The 15,574-nt window shown below is 47.4% G+C and overlaps 1 pseudogene across 2 annotated transcripts; it reads right to left on the reverse strand.

Moving 5' to 3' along the window:
* Positions 1-6,652: 6,652 nt before the first annotated feature.
* On the reverse strand, positions 6,653-13,865 carry Apol7b-ps1 (apolipoprotein L7b, pseudogene 1; annotated as a pseudogene). Of its 2 annotated transcripts, XR_015625739.1 has the most exons (3): positions 13,739-13,865; positions 13,139-13,250; positions 6,653-8,858 (listed from the first exon to the last, which is right to left on the reverse strand). The product of XR_015625739.1 is annotated as an apolipoprotein L7b, pseudogene 1, transcript variant X1 (transcript). The 2 variants fall into 2 exon arrangements; XR_015625740.1 differs by lacking the exon at positions 13,739-13,865 and having other exon boundaries at positions 13,139-13,402.
* Positions 13,866-15,574: the final 1,709 nt, after the last annotated feature.

Below are 15,574 nucleotides of genomic sequence, written 5' to 3' on the forward strand. Positions count from 1 at the left end.
CACACACACACACACACACGGAGGAGGGAGGGAGGGAGGCATGAGCCCTGTTCTCTGATCTAACCTTTAGATTCAGGAAGAGAGGAGAGTTTGTGGCTGTCCCACCATCTTGAGGTGTTTTTGTCGGCATTGCTGTGGTCTTTGGTTTTGGGAATCTGTAACAGGTTGTGAAGTTATTCATCTGTTGGAGGAGGGGAACGTGCGTGGCTACAGCTAAGGATGTGACTATATAGAGTAATTGCACATTCACATTCTGCCTGACCTGAGATACCCTTCAGAGGATATGTCTATTACCCATTACCCTCTTCATCATTTGGCTAGACAGTCCAAGGTCCACTCACCTCAGTCAATCTAGTGTGTCTCCCGAGAGTTTGCAGTTGTATCAGGGCATTAGAAGTGAAGGCAATTGGACCTAATCCATCTGATGGCAGAATCCTGGTAGGGTGTCCTGGTGTTGGATCTGAGTCCTCATGTCTGGGACCAGAGTTGATATTCTTTTCCATTCTCTGAATGCACTGATTCCCTTCGATGGATACTCTTCTTGTTCAACCATCTCCATTGCATCACTTACCACCCAAAGACCCTCAATGCACTAGAGAACATGAAGGGAGTTCAGTGGTCCAGGCACAAGGGAAACTTCAGCACTTGGTGTCTGATGCACATGGCACCCAGGGGGCATCTCAGAAAGAATGTAGAGTAGGAAACAGGTAACAGTTGGCCAAGAAGTGAAGCATGTTATTCAGATGGGAAGCTAAAAGGTGACCATGGCTCTGTGGACTTCTTCAGGAGAAATGAGAGTCTATTGCAGGCCACCTGGGAAAATGGGCCAATGGACAGAGACGCAGTGAGGAGTCTTCAGCAGAATGGCAGGCACTCAAGGACTCACTGGGCACTGCAGGCTCCTTGGGAGGGACAGAGGGAGAGGGATCCGTTTGTAGACCCGAAGCTCTTGCTCCTGGATAGTGAGGGCTTCCACTCAGATGTCCAGTGTGGGCAAGTGGAGAACTGATCCCTAGGGTGAACCCACACAGAGCTTTCTCGTGTCTCCATAACTGGAAATTCTGAGGATGGTCTCTGAAAGTCTGTGCATAAGGTTTTGGCAGGGTTGACCTCTCATGGGAGCAGTGGAATGAAACATGTGCTGTTTTATCCACCATTGCTCTTCATTCCTTGTAAGCAGTAAGTGTGCTCTAGATTGGTTTCTTAATAAACCACATGTGAGGTCATTATCCCTGAAGGTGCCTCTGGGGAATCCCTGGGTTCGGCATTCAATTATTAGCATAAAACTGTGGGAATTTGTTTAAAGGTAATGGAAGCCTTCAGGAAGCTGAAAGCAGTATTTAACCAAATCTGTATTTTCAAGGGCCAAGAAGGCCCCCTTTAGTGTCTGTGTAGGCGTAGTATCATAGAAAGAGATTTCTGGAAGCTCTTGCATGAGCCAAGATGAATCCAAAAGTAGCCTCATTGTCTCTCTGCATCTGGGCCTTGCATAAACCTTTATAGAATCCCCTGAGCCTAGCCAGTCTTGGCCTTGCATAATGGCTGAAGAATGCCCCTGTGCCCAGCCAGGCCAGCCAGGCATGTGTGGCAACCATTGTACTAGTGCGACCTGTACATGGCAGAGAACAAAGGAAGTGCCTGACTGAGGGAGAGAGAGTGAGTGCACAGGAAGGTTGTGGTGGACTCAGTTTCCTGACATCCTCGATGAGGGTTCACAATGAAGGGAAGTCACGCATCTGGTACTCAGGGAGCCAATCAGACGATACAACACAGGCTCGGTGTGTAATGGCAAGGATCCAACTTGGCTCAACTGCAGGAATCTTGAGGTGCAACCATCAAGAGTGGCCATTAGATTTCCCTCCCTGCTGTCCCTGCCCAGTCTCCCTGCATTTCAGTGGCACATGACACCTTACCACAGGATCCTGTGCTGTCAATATTAGACACACACCTGAAATCCTTGGGGTCAGTGAGACAAGAGCAGCCAATTTCTAGCTCTGGTGGATGCCACCATTATCCTGCTGACCACACAACCCTCCCTCTAACCCCTGGCAAGCCTTTGACCTCCTGCTTCCCCTGACTTCAATTCATCCATAGCTCCCATTAAAGAGTATAGTGCATGGCATCCCATCACTTTCTGTGCATTCCTTTTGTCCCATGCCACTTTCTGTTTATGGTTGGTTTTTCGTCCATTTTTCCTGAACAGTCAATAGTATTTATTCCACCCAAGTCAGCAGACAGACAGAGTCAGGGGATCTGAGAAGTCGTCTGGGTCAGCAACTGTGTTCCCAACTCTGGAAGGAGCTGGAAGCATATGGACTGTGCCTCCTCTTCCTTTCAATTTCTAATAACGGGGTTGGGGATTTAGCTCAGTGGTAGAGTGCTTGCCTAGCAAGGGCAAGGCCCTGGGTTCGGTCCCCAGCTCCGAAAAAACAAAACAAAACAAAACAATTTCTAATAACATCAGTGCCTTCGAAGAATGATATCTACTTACACTTACTTAGTGTGCTTGCTTGCGTTTGGTAGGGAGCTAGGTGATTGCCACGGCAGGCGGAGGGTTGTCAGAGAACAGCATGAGGAAGTCAGGCTTCACCTTCTACTATGGGTTCTCCAGGATCAAATCCACATCATCACATTGGTAGCAAGAGCCTTCGTCCTTTGCGCCATCTTGCCCAGGCTAAAAATGTAGCTCTTGACTTCAAATTGGTTTACACTCTGCCACCACAAAGTTTTTGGCTTCTGATAAAGTCAGTCTACACTCACTCCCCTGAAATGTGCTGTGGTGTAAAATCTGACCAGCAAAGGAGCAGGTGGCACACAGAGAGTTGGAGAGGCCAGGTTCATTTTATGCTCTCTGGCCTGGACCTAGCTAGTGCTTTGCAAAATGTAGCCCCAACCTGGTTCTTCAGGCTGTTCTCAATGGGCTGAAAACTGTGTTGAATTTGGTCCCTCTGCAGCCACCCGCAGAGGGCACTTCTTGGTGGAGTTCCACTGAATTTAGTGTGCTTACAGAAGCAGGGCTTACAAGGTTCCAGCACCTTCTGCAATTTCTGCCTTGAGAGGTATCTTTCCCCAATGTTATCCCTTGGTGGGTATGGGTGGTGTGAGGGGTTGTGGGGGCTCCTCTGAAGCACACAGGAATTCAGAAGCTGAAGTGAGCATTTTATCTTGAGAATTTTAAGAGTAAACCTTTAGTTCACTTTATTTCTACACAATCCTAGAGCCCTGAGGGAGGAATTATAGGTTAAGCTTCTATAGTGTAGAGAGCACTTTGACTACTCAGTGCACATTAATGGCAATACATGTATAACATAAATTCTTTCTTACCTGCACCACACAAGATCCACTTTAATTCCATTGGTTCTTTAGAGGGCCTCACCCCTGGCAAGGGCTCCACCCACTCTCCTGTCACTACAATGCCACCCTCAACACCATCACCAGCTCTGTCACTACCCAGAAGTCAATACCTAATAGACAAAGGGCGAGTTGGCGCTGTTGCTGCTGAAGAGGAAGGGCTGTGGCCGCAGCTCACAGCACCCATGGGGAAGAAGAGGGAGGAGCCGCTGTGTCTCCTCCATATTCAAAACTCTCTCTCTGGCTTTTGCATGTTATTGGTTCAATTTCCCCAGATGTCTCGTTGCACAGCCCACTCTGTGTTTTCACACTCTGCATGGGGAACATCCTCTAGTCTTCTCTGCCCCTCGCTTCAGACCCTCAGACCCTTCTGCTGTCTTCTCTTTGACCCACTAGCTCTCCACACTAACCTTGTTCTCAGTCCCAGAAACACAAACTCCTCAGTGTTCAGTTCCACAGACTTGCTCTCACCCACTTACCCCTATAACAAAATACCCCCAGTGTTGCCCACTGTGCCCGGGGCATCTTTCTTGATCCCTGTGCTGCTTAGAGCGAGGTGTCACTGGCACACTCTTACTGCAGTCTTGTGGGCTTAGACAAGTTCTGCAGACACAGCTCAAGCTCCCAAGCCACCCGTTGTCCTACTGCTTCAGCATCCATGACTATCGTCTCACCGTGTGGATGTGTTTTGAGTCTGCTACAACGACATACACATCCAGTGCAAGGAAGGTGATCCCAAATCTGCCCCTCTGACTCTGGCCCCTCTCTTCACTGACCAAGCAGGCTTTTCTATGCCTGACCAGACGCCAGGCAGGGAATTTAACAGTGGTGATCCTCCTGGCTATCCTGATGGCCTGGACACATTACCCGATTGCTTTCAAAGTTCTGATGATAGCATTCAGTACTTTAGAAACCTCCCCAGAAGCCTTAGCCAGGCTCACTGAAGTCGCATTAATTATTTCCCTGGTGGTTGAAACCAGGCGTCTGGGTTCAGCTTCGTCTGACAACATGTTTGCTTTAGCCACAGACACAGTGGTAGCACCAATGGCAATAGCTGCTACTCCCAGCCACGGCTCAACTCCTAAGAGCAGCAGCCGTCCCCTAATGTGAAGGGAGGCCAGAATTATACCAGTGATGCCCAGAACCCCAGAGGCTGTGCCCCTGGACTGGTCACCGCGTTGGAGAAGGCACAGCCCACGTGTATCTCTTTAATCTGGAGACCCTGGGCTCAGAGCTTCCTGATGGTCACCTTGAACTTCCTTTTCAAAGAAAACCATCTAAAACCTCTTCCTGTCCTACTCTTTTGGAGGCTGTCACTGTCCCCCACAGCCTTGTGTACTTCGTGCTCCTTCACAGCGTCATGTACCACAGCCTCCTGCTCCTGTGATGGAGGAGACAAAGCACCCGGGCCTCACTGAGCAAGTCAAGGCCACATACAAAGATTCAGGAGCATTTGACAAGTGCTAGGCCCTAAGTTGAATTCCCCCCGAATTTGGACCGTGTAAGAGGGGAATTTTTCTTGTGGATAAGGACCCGGGGAATCCTCAGTCTCCAGTTGTGCAAATTGTCTTCTGACCACGCTGACTTTGGAAGCTGTCTCACCCGTCCCGATATTCAGGGAGCTCTGAGTAGAACGGAGAAGAGTCCCAAATGCTACCTGAGAACTCTGTAGCGAAGCCTGCATGTGGAGGGCTCACTCAAGCACATCCATGCACACCCTTGGATGACATCAGAGCAGGGGTGATAAAGGTACCCTCCTCCTCTTGCGTGTCCTCTGCTGGACCTCTGCTTTGTGCCTTCAACCTTCCCTCTCCTTCTGGCCCTGCTGTCCTACCTTCCACCTATACCTTCATTCTAGGGTCACTCACAGTGTCTCCTGACCCCGTGGGGTGACCTGGTTACTCTGGGCTTTGAGAAGGATGCTGACATTTGGTTTTCCATCCCTGATGTGTTGCTCATCCCAGTCTGTCACCATGTCCCATCAGACTGAACTCTTTCCCACTGTATGGGGCTTATGATCTTAGCAAGGACATTTAGGATTGAACCCAGCTCCGTGCATCTGCATCGTGGGCTCTGTGTCTCCTAAGCCCACAGAAGGATCCTGCTGTTGTTCTAGCTCCTCTGCTGGGAGGAAAGTGACTGAGTCAGAATTGGATCACAGGCTGACTTTGTCTATACTTCCCTGACTTGCCCCAAAACAAGTTCTCTCCTACAAGGAGAATTTTGACTCTAGTTTCTTTGCACTAGGCTCTCAAGGGCAACTTTAAGAGTACCTACTATGCACTGACCATATTTTAAGCTCTCCATGTCTAGGATTCTGTTTTTCTTACACTAAATCTCAATGGCGATGACACTAAGCCAGGAAGTGGTAACTGACTTGTCTTCCTCACATAACTGGTAGATGTGGTCCTGCTACCTACAGGCATCCTAGTGAAGGCTGTGCCCTCCTCTCCTGTCAGGGTCCTGGTGAAAGATGATCAACTGAAGATATGGCCAAGAGAAGGGGTTGAGTGGGTACTTGGGAGAGATAAGCAGCCATGTTCTAGTATCTGAAGGTGGGAACTGTGTATAGCAACAGGAATAGCTAATGTCAATTGTGAATATGGTACATGGGTATGGACTTTTGTTGAAGGTCAGCTTTGACAGGTCAGGGGAAACTGAGGCAAGGGCATAGAGTTGCTGATTTCTCACTCAGTGGACTTTTCTCAAGAGAATAAAGTTTGATTCAGTGGGACCCAAACTCCCTGTGCCTGGGAAGAAACCCTTTGAACTCTTTGAGGGCTGGCAAGAAAAATAAAAAGGGAGAAAAGAATCCTGTTCATACACACACATACATGCACACACATACAAACACATGCAGACATATGCACATGCACACACATACAGGCACACATTCATGAACGCACACACACACATGCATGCATAAACACAGGCATATACACATACATAATACCAAAAGACACACTCATACATGCAAACACACAAATGCACACACACATGTACACACATACACACATGCAGACACACACATGCACACATATACACACATACACATACACACACATGCACACACATGCAGATACACACAGACAGACAAGTGCACGTACACACACACACACACACACACACACACACACAGAGTTGTGAAGCTAAACAAGCTCCAACAGTTTATTTTTCTTCCACATCTTATATATCCAAGCAAACTCTTTCAAGCAGCATAAAAATTACAATGTGACTATATTCTATTAATCTTTAAGCAAATGATTACAAAGAAACAGTATATCCCTTTTTCATAAAAAACATTTTACATATCACAGGTGAAGAAAAAGCAAATTATTCCCAACAACCCACAACATTTGTAACTAAGTAACTTTTTATAGCTTAACAAAGTGTAAGCAAGCAAGATCATTTTCTCAGGCCCTTTGTTTTTTCCTGGAAGGCTACAATCTGCAGTTAGAAAGAAACAATTACTTTGTTATTTATCTTAAAAGGCAGTCTTATAAAAATCTTGACAGAGCCACAAATCTAAACATTTATATTAAAAATCAGTCATTTCTATCTTAAATTCTCAGAGTGCATGAATAATCTACTCATCAATTTTTTATTAGATTGCATCAGGAAGTTGAGGGCAAAAATGGGTATAAGAAATCAATCATCACCTTGATCACAAGCCCTGTTACAGCAAGAGTGGCATCTCACAGCAGCCTTTTATTGTTCATGTTCCCTGACCATAAAATATCCCTAACTCAGCTATTAAGAGGGTGCCTTTCTGAACTTCAAACTGTATTCTAGAATTTTTACATCAGAGCCACTAGCAAAAAACATCTTAACCTAATTTCCCCATCTCCAAGTTCTTTGTAAGTGTGGTGGTCACTGCTAATAACCTACATTTCAAAGTTCTTTCCCAGGGTGGCGAGCAAATCATTAATCTGCTCCAGCAGCAATGCTGGAAAAAGGTCAAACCCTATTATTGTGTGCCCATGATCCTGCTCACTGAGGGGCTGCAAGCCCCATTAGACTCTTCACACATCACAGGGATTAGGAAGGACATGGAGACTGGGAAAACAGCAAGAAGTCCTCAGGACGCGTAGTCCTCAGGGCTCTGCTTCTCCAGGGCACACCAATCCTGGTTGTGCTATCAGGTGGCCCATATTCCATGAGTTCTAAGGCCATTTGATGTTTGTGTCTACACACAGCATCCTGCCCTGAGCTGATCAGGCGATCGATGCTTGGATCTGTTTCCTGAGGATCTCACAACTGTTATCCCACTCGAGGCCTCTTTGGGCATGGCATGGCTGTCAGCCTGTACACAGTACCCTCTGAGTGGGTGATGGGACAGCCACTTCCCTTGGCTTTGTATTTATTCTTTCCTTCACCGTCTTCTGGGTGGCAATGGAACGAGGCTGCCACCAGTGATGGAGGAAGAAATGATCAATTCTATGAATCCACCTGCAAAGTTTCCAGGGTTCTTAAGAAAGCTTCTACATTTTGTCCTAGTGTAGCTCTGAAGGAGTCAGAGAGAAAAGAATGGTCACTGTGATGGCCCACTTGGCTGAACTGCAAGGCAGTATGGAGACTAAAAGGGCCTCTCATGTGTTCACGGCTCTGTCCACCACACTCCCTCCCAGTCCTCTGAGCTGCACTGAAGGGGAAGCGGTCACTGAATCAGGCTGTCGTGAACCTGGTTGAGCTCCTGCAGCTTCTGCTCCAGGTCCCGAGCCTGCTGTCGCAGCTCTGCAGCTGACACTGACTTAGCTCCCTCATGCAAATGCTTCGAGTGTTTCACAAGCCTGACCACATCTATCATGAGGAAAACACCTGCAGTGGCTGCACCCATGATCCGGGCTCCTTTGGTCATTGCCAGAGCTGTACCTCCAAAGACTTCCTTCACCTGTCTAGTGGTTTGGGTTGATGTCTTCCCTGCGGTCATGAGAAACTTGGCATTAGTTGCTAGGTGAGGATTGGCTTTGATCAGTTTGATGGCTTGAATGTTATCCTTAAAGTTTATCAAATTTTTGGATATGGAAACAATTCTGGGGCCACTCTGCTCCAAAACTTCTTTCATGCCGTTCATCGTGTCTTTGGTTGGCACCAGCTTGCTGGCTTTAGCTTCAGCAGACACCACGATTACTTTTTCCACAATGATTGTGGAAACACTAGTCACAGTCGCTGCTGCTCCCAGCCCCATGCCAGTGGCTGACAGTGCCAGACTGACTCCTGCTGTCACAGGTGCCAGAGCCAGGCCAAGGATTGTGAGGACTCCAGACACAGCACTGCTGGAGGTGGCCACCACCTGTGAGATGGTGCAGTCCCTGTGCACCTTGTCAACCTTGTCTGCCAGGGCATGGAGCTTCTTGATGTGATCCTCGAGCTCCTGCCTCACCTGAGGATAAGCCTCCAAGAACCTTTCCTGGTGCCACAGGTCATTTTGGAGTTGGTCTTCATCTTCTGTATCAGTATCAGCTGTATTCCCACCAAGAGCCTCCCTCAAGGTATCTTCCTCTTTTCTGTAACGGGAGAGCTGAGCTGAGTGAGGAAGACAGCTTGTAAAGTAAGATCTGTGCTGTGGAAACCACAGAGCATTCACGCTGAAGCACAGAATGTTACAACTCTATAAGCTCTTCCTTACCATGATGCACATGCTCGACAAGCCATGCCATTCTCAGTTCCTAAGGACCAATGAATTCAAAACCATCTATAATTGACCTTTAATTTTTTATCTTATGTATATGAGTGCTTCTCCTGCATTGTGCCTGTGTACCATATTCACCCATGGGGCCCATGGAGGACAGAGGAGGGAAGGCATCGGATTCCTAGGACTGGAGTTCCAACAGTTCTGAGCCATTGTGAGGGGGCTGGGCGATGACTGACTCAGTCATCTGGAAGAGCAGGCTGTGCTCCTCATCGCTGAGCTGCCTCTCTAGGGTGCCCTCCAGCACACCCTGCTATTGCTAGACATTTAATAAAGGAGCCTTCCGGGGTTGGGGATTTAGCTCAGTGGTAGAGCGCTTGCCTAGGAAGCGCAAGGCCCTGGGTTTGGTCCCCAGCTCCAAAAAAAAGAACCAAAAAAAAAATAAATAAATAAAGGAGCCTTCCCCTCAATGTCAGTGTCATCACTACCAAAGTACTTCTCCCTAGGAACTCTAAATGAAGAGAGGTGAGGTTGGAAAAAAGAAATAACCCCATATTTTGAAGAACATTAGTGTTTGCTGTAGAGGGCACTCTCCTAGGAACAGCCATCTCTTGGTCTGACCTGGGACATTACCTGTCTGCCCTACATTGTCCTGCTGGCCAGGAGCGTCCATGTTTGTCTGGACCCTTGCGCTGCAAGCCTCTGCAAGTTGCACATCCCTAATAGAGATAGGGCATTCTTTGAAGCCTGAGGTCTTTTTTGGCCTGCAGTGGTGTGTACTCCTGAGCTGGTGGAGATGCTCACAGCTAAGATCCATCCACTCAAAACCCAGCACTGAGTGAAGGTAAAGAAACACAAGTGGACCCTCCATTCACATGTGGGGAATCCCCATTCACATGTGGCCCCATTCCCAAGGCATCTCAGTGCTTCAGAAGGAGGTAAAATTGGGGTTGGGGATTTAGCTCAGTGGTAGAGCGCTTGCCTAGCAAGCACAAGGCCCTGGGTTCAGTCCCCAGCTCCGAAAAAGAAAAGAAAAAAAAAAAAGAAGGAGGTAAAATTGAGAAGTCAGAACAGGTAGGTTTCCAAGCACTTCCATGAAGAATTCTCAGCCTGAGAAAGGCAAAGTAAGATGGGGATTTTGCTGTCACTCTGACCCAGAGGAAGGAGACACTGAAGGCAAGGACTTCCAGGAGGAAGGGAGACCTCAGTCACTCATGGGGACAGTGTATTTGGTGAAGGCCCAGCCCCAATGCCAGACAGGCAGATTTCTCTTCCTCAAGACAATTAAACACCACCACTCTGAAAATAGACCTTGTGAGACCAGATAACAAGGTCAAGGCAAATTCTACAGACAATTCAAAGAACTTAAAAAGGGACCAACAGGGTTGGGGATTTAGCTCAGTGGCAGAGCGCTTGCCTAGGAAGCGCAAGGCCCTGGGTTCGGTCCCCAGCTCCGAAAAAAAGAACCAAAAAAAAAAAAAAAAAAGGGACCAACAACAAATATTTTGGCAAATTTCTATAGAGGATCAAAGGTCCAAGCTTAGAGTATTGGTAAACAACATTGCAACTGAAGAAATGGTTGATACCGGATCCAGTGTCACCACTATTCCTAAAATCTTGGCCTTCAGATTGGCCACTTCAAGAAGTAGGCATCCAGTTTCAAGGAGTTGGGACTTTATTCCAAAGAAAGCAAAGAATTAGATGACTTAAATGTACAGGGCCTGAGGGTTCTATAGGAAAATTAAGGCCATACATTGTTACTTGGAATTTTAAAAACACTCTTGCTCCTTTATCCAGAGCCAGGCTCTTGGCTTAGTTCCCAGATCATGACCAGAGCCAGCCCGAGCTCCCAGTGTAGCTCTGCCAATGGCCAGTTGGTCATTTTTCCCTGGAACTGTGATCGTTCCCCAATCCCATCCCCTCACAGCTCGCTTTTCCAAGCTGCCCACAACCACCCTGGCTGCCCACTTTCTCCTCCTGCCCTTCTTAGTGTAGCGAATGGAAAGTACTAGACAGTTTCGTTGTTTTAGAACTAGCCAGATAACCCAATGGCTGGTCAAAAAGTTTCCCGCTCTAATCTTATCAACTAGCTCCCTCCTTCTTCCCCGGTTCCTGCTTGAGGCAGGGGCTACACACTCTAGGGGGTCTCAGGACCTATATGTTTGCTGCTTTGTCCTTGCTCCAAACCTGGTCCGTCAACTTTTTTCTGTGTCCCTTAGTCCCACCTTTTCCCCTTCACCCAGCAGTTAGCTTCCACCTCCTTTTCTGACACAGTCAAGAACCAATTAAGGAATCGACACCTCCCTATACACTATGTGGCTGATACAGCCATAAACTTATGGGGAAGAGATCTGTTGCAACAGTGGAAAACACAAATTAATATCCCTTCAGTTTCACAGGCTGGCCAGAAAACCGGTCAGGCACCTAATTAAAAAAAAAAATCAAAATGTTGACCAATGTTTCCAAAGGCAGTTACAGACTGTCCAGTCTGTCCATAAGCAAGAGGCAGCAGGGGCTGACAAGTCAGCTTTACACCGGGAGCTCCTGTTAAAACACCAACAGCCTTACTGCTAAGGTGGGTGACTGAACAACCCAGTTGGGTTGACCAATGGTCTATGACAAAAGAAAAACTTCAGGCGCTAGTCCAGGAGCAGCTGGAGGCTCGGCATATAGAGGAGTCCACCAGACCTTGGAATTCTCTGGTATTTGTCATTAAAAAAAAAATCTGGCAAATGGAGGATGTTGACAGATCTCAGAGCCATTAATATGATTATTCAGCCAATGGGTTCCCTGCAGCCTGGAATCCCATTGCCTTCCATTGTTGCCTAAGGAATGGCCTATCATAGTGATTGATCTAAAAGATTGTGTTTTTTTCCCACCAATTCCTGTACATGGACATGATAAGGACAGGTTTGCTTTCTCAGTACACCCAATAAAAAGACTGGAAGGACCTGCCCCAAGAATGTTTAATAGCCCTACCAATATTTTGTACAACAGCCATTGGAGATATTTCCCAAACAACTTCCTTAATCCATTATTTACCATTATATGGATGATATCTTATTGGCTCATTCAGATATAAGTTTCCTGGAAAGAATGCTTGATGAAGTAAAAAAAAAAAAGTACAAAAACAAAAAACCCCCTGCCTTGCTGAGGATTGTAAATCACTCCTGAAAAATACAAAGAAGGGATTAATTATCTTGGATATCGAATTTGCCTACAAAAGGTTAGGCCATAAAAGGTACAAATCAGAAGAAACCAACTGAGGACTCAATGACTTTCAGAAGCCACTAGGAGATATTAACTGGCTGTGGCCCTCAGCTGGCTCAGCTACTCAAGAACTAAGCAGTTTACTTCAAAGGAGCACTTGTCACGGACTCAGGTGACATCATGGGAAGCTTTTGCCCATTTTTACTGGTTAGAAAAGGGCGAGAGCCTGTGATTGGGCAGGGGAAGTAAAAGGTCTAGAGGAGAGAGGAAGAGGAAGAGAGGTTGGAGCAGAATCACATGGGGGGGTGGGAGAAATTGCAAGTAGCAAGGGTGTCTTAGCTGGGGGGTAGGCTGGTGTGCTGATGGAGATGCTCAATCTAGGCTAACAGCTTGTAAATATAGTAAGTGGAGAGTGTGTTTTTATACGGGTTTATTGGGAGTAAAAATTACCGCAGCACTCCTGCTGTCATCCACTCTAGTCATAATGGTGAGTTCCAGGCAAAGAAAGGCACTGTTATTTTCCTTCATTCAGAATGTATGGTTTTCTTGCAGAAAAAGTGAGTTCAGGTCCTGGCACCTACACCTGGTAGCTCAGCTGTAGGGGATCTGGTGTCCTCTCTGGGCCTTGATGTACTATGAACTTGATTGTATTATGGTTCAGGGAGCGCGCACGTGCCCTCACTTAATTTCAATACTGTGGGTCCTTAAATTCTCCATCTCCAAATACAGTCACTAGGGATAGGGCTTTTCCAATGAGTTTAGGGACACAACTCAGTCACTAACACAGGTGACATCATTAAAAGTGGTCCAGTGGCAGGTGCTCAGACACATACTTAACCAGTTTGTCCCTGATCCATTTAAACTCTTATGCACTGTCTTCTAACCCTGTTCTTTTCTCTTCCCATGTAGAGAGAAAAAGGCCTCACTGAGTCTTTGCCTGAGTACCTCTCTTTCTTGTCCAGAAGGTCACTTTCTTTGGAGTTCATCTTCTTCTTCTTCTTCATCAGGATCTGCAAAGTTCTCAACAAGAGCTTCCCACCAGGCATCTTCCTCTTCCCTGTAATAGGGGAGACTGACTGATATAGGAAGACTGCTTGTAACATAAACTCAGCCACATGCAAAACACACGCACACACTCACATGCACACAAACATACTAAAAAACTTTGAAAAGCTAACTTTTGATGAACACCTACTGCGTGCAGGCTGCCTACTGTGTGCTGGCCATATGCTGGACTCCCCACATGTGTTATCTTATTATTCTCACAGTGCCAGTCAATGGTGACCAAATAAAGAAGAAGGTAATAAACTAACTTCCCATGGTCACAGGAACGGCAATGGCAGGAATAATTTTGTTCCCTGTGGCTGCTGCCATCTCCCCTCAACCAGAGGCTCTCCCTGGTAGAGAACATGGAGAGGGGAATATTTGCTGAGAAGAGACACCCTGAACCCTGAGTACTTGGTCTGTCTGGGAAGAGTATTCCTGCCTAGAAAAAGCCAACCAGGCCTGAACTCTGCTACTGCAGGCGTCCCTCAGGGAGGTGACCTGGACAAACCAACTCCTGCCACAAAATGTTTCCAGGATTCCTCTTCAGTCAGCAGGAGCTGCAGGTTCTCTAGGCTCCTCGTATCCAGGAGGCAGAAAAACAGAGTCTCAAGGAAGCATTTCTCCTCTAGATGGGAAGGAAATGTATATGGTTAGAGGACTATGCACAAGAGTTTGAATGAGTAAGGGACAAGCTGTGTAAATGCTTTTAATCCAGCACTTGGGAGGCTGAGGCAGGGAAATCTCTGTGAGTTCGAGGCCAGGCTTCTCATCAGAGTGAGTTCCAGGATGGCTTGGGTTGGAGCAGGATGTACTGCTTCCCCGAGGACTGTGCCCCAGGCTCGAATGAGAGTAAGCCACCATGAAAGTGATGAAATAGAGTCGACTCTAATGTCTCTTTTTCCCTTCCTCCCTCCCTTCCTGCCTCCTTCCCTCCCTGCCTCCTTCCCTCCCTGCCTCCCTTTCTCCCTCCCTTCCTCTGTCTCTGTCTCCTTTTCTGGCTTCCATTTTTCAGGCTGGGTATGGAAGAGGTGACTCCTGGGAATTTACTCAAGACAAAGTGAGGAAGGGGAGTTGCTCTGACCTAGGACTAGGAAACTCTCTCGGCTCCCTTTGGGGTTTGTGGTGGTTTGAATATGCTCGGCCCAGGGAGTGACACTATTTAGGAGGTGTGGCCTTGTTAGAGGAAGTGTGTCACTGTGGTGTGGGTTTTAAGACCCTCTTCCTAGCCTCGAGGAAGCCAGTCTTCTCCTAGCAGCCTTCAGATGAAGGTGTAGTACTTTCAGCTCCTCCTGCGCCATGACTGGCCTGGACGCTGCCATGCTTTGATGATAATGGACTGAAATTCTGAACCTGTAAGCCAGCCCCAATTAAATGTTGTCCTAATAAGAGTTGCCTTGGTCAGGGTGTCTGCTCACAGCAGTAAAATCCTAAGACAGGTCTCTCATCTGTATCTTTGATTCCCCAGCAGGAGTTCAGCGCAGAGGCTCTGGCACTCACAGGCTGTGTAGAACAAGACTGCTTACCTGGAGTGCCCAATATGGCTGCTAGGTCTAGGAGTCAGGCAGAGGACTTGACAGGTGTTCCTTCAGCTCACCAGGGTCCAGGCTACAGGAGGAAAAGGTACCCTGTGAGATAGAATGGGGACGGCTTAGTGATCAGGGATCTGGGACGCACAGTTCTTTCAACAGTGACTGCCAAGGACCAAAGAACTTGACCCACAGTTTTTTTGTTTCCCTGGGCTCTGTCACTGCTATTTAATGACGTTGGTCTTGTGATCCCAGCCCTGCTGCTCTCTCCCCAGCAAGGCAGAGGAATACTGTCCTATTGGGGACTGCTGTTCTGTTGGGGACACTGGAGAAGGCATCAGGTGAGAACACAGCCGTGGAGAAAGGACTGACTCTCAGAAAGAGATGGGGAGGAATGTTCTGGTGGCCTCTGCAGGCGGAAACTGTGTTTATTACACAGTTACTTTGAATTTGTTACATTGTTACTTTGAATACTTACTCTCTCAGTCACTGTTGCATTGTTGGGAAGAGACACCATGGCCAAGGCAGGGCATATACAGAAAGCATTTAACTGAGGCTTGCTTACAGTTACAGAGGTTTAGCCCATTTATGGTCATGGTGGGGAGCATGGGGTCAGACAGGGTGTTAGGGAAGTTGAGGTTGTATATCCAGATCCACAGGCAGCAGGAAGAGAGAGAAAAGCTCAAAGTCCACCTCTAGTGACACACTCCAACAAGACCACATGCCCTAATTCCTCCCAAGTATCACCACACCCTAACGACCAAGCATCCAATATATTAGCCTGTGGTGGCCTTTCCTAGCCAAGCCA

This window comes from Rattus norvegicus, chromosome 7 (genome assembly GCF_021556685.1).
Source record: "Rattus norvegicus strain SHRSP/BbbUtx chromosome 7, alternate assembly SHRSP_T2T, whole genome shotgun sequence".
NCBI classification, from domain to species: Eukaryota; Metazoa; Chordata; class Mammalia; order Rodentia; family Muridae; genus Rattus; species Rattus norvegicus.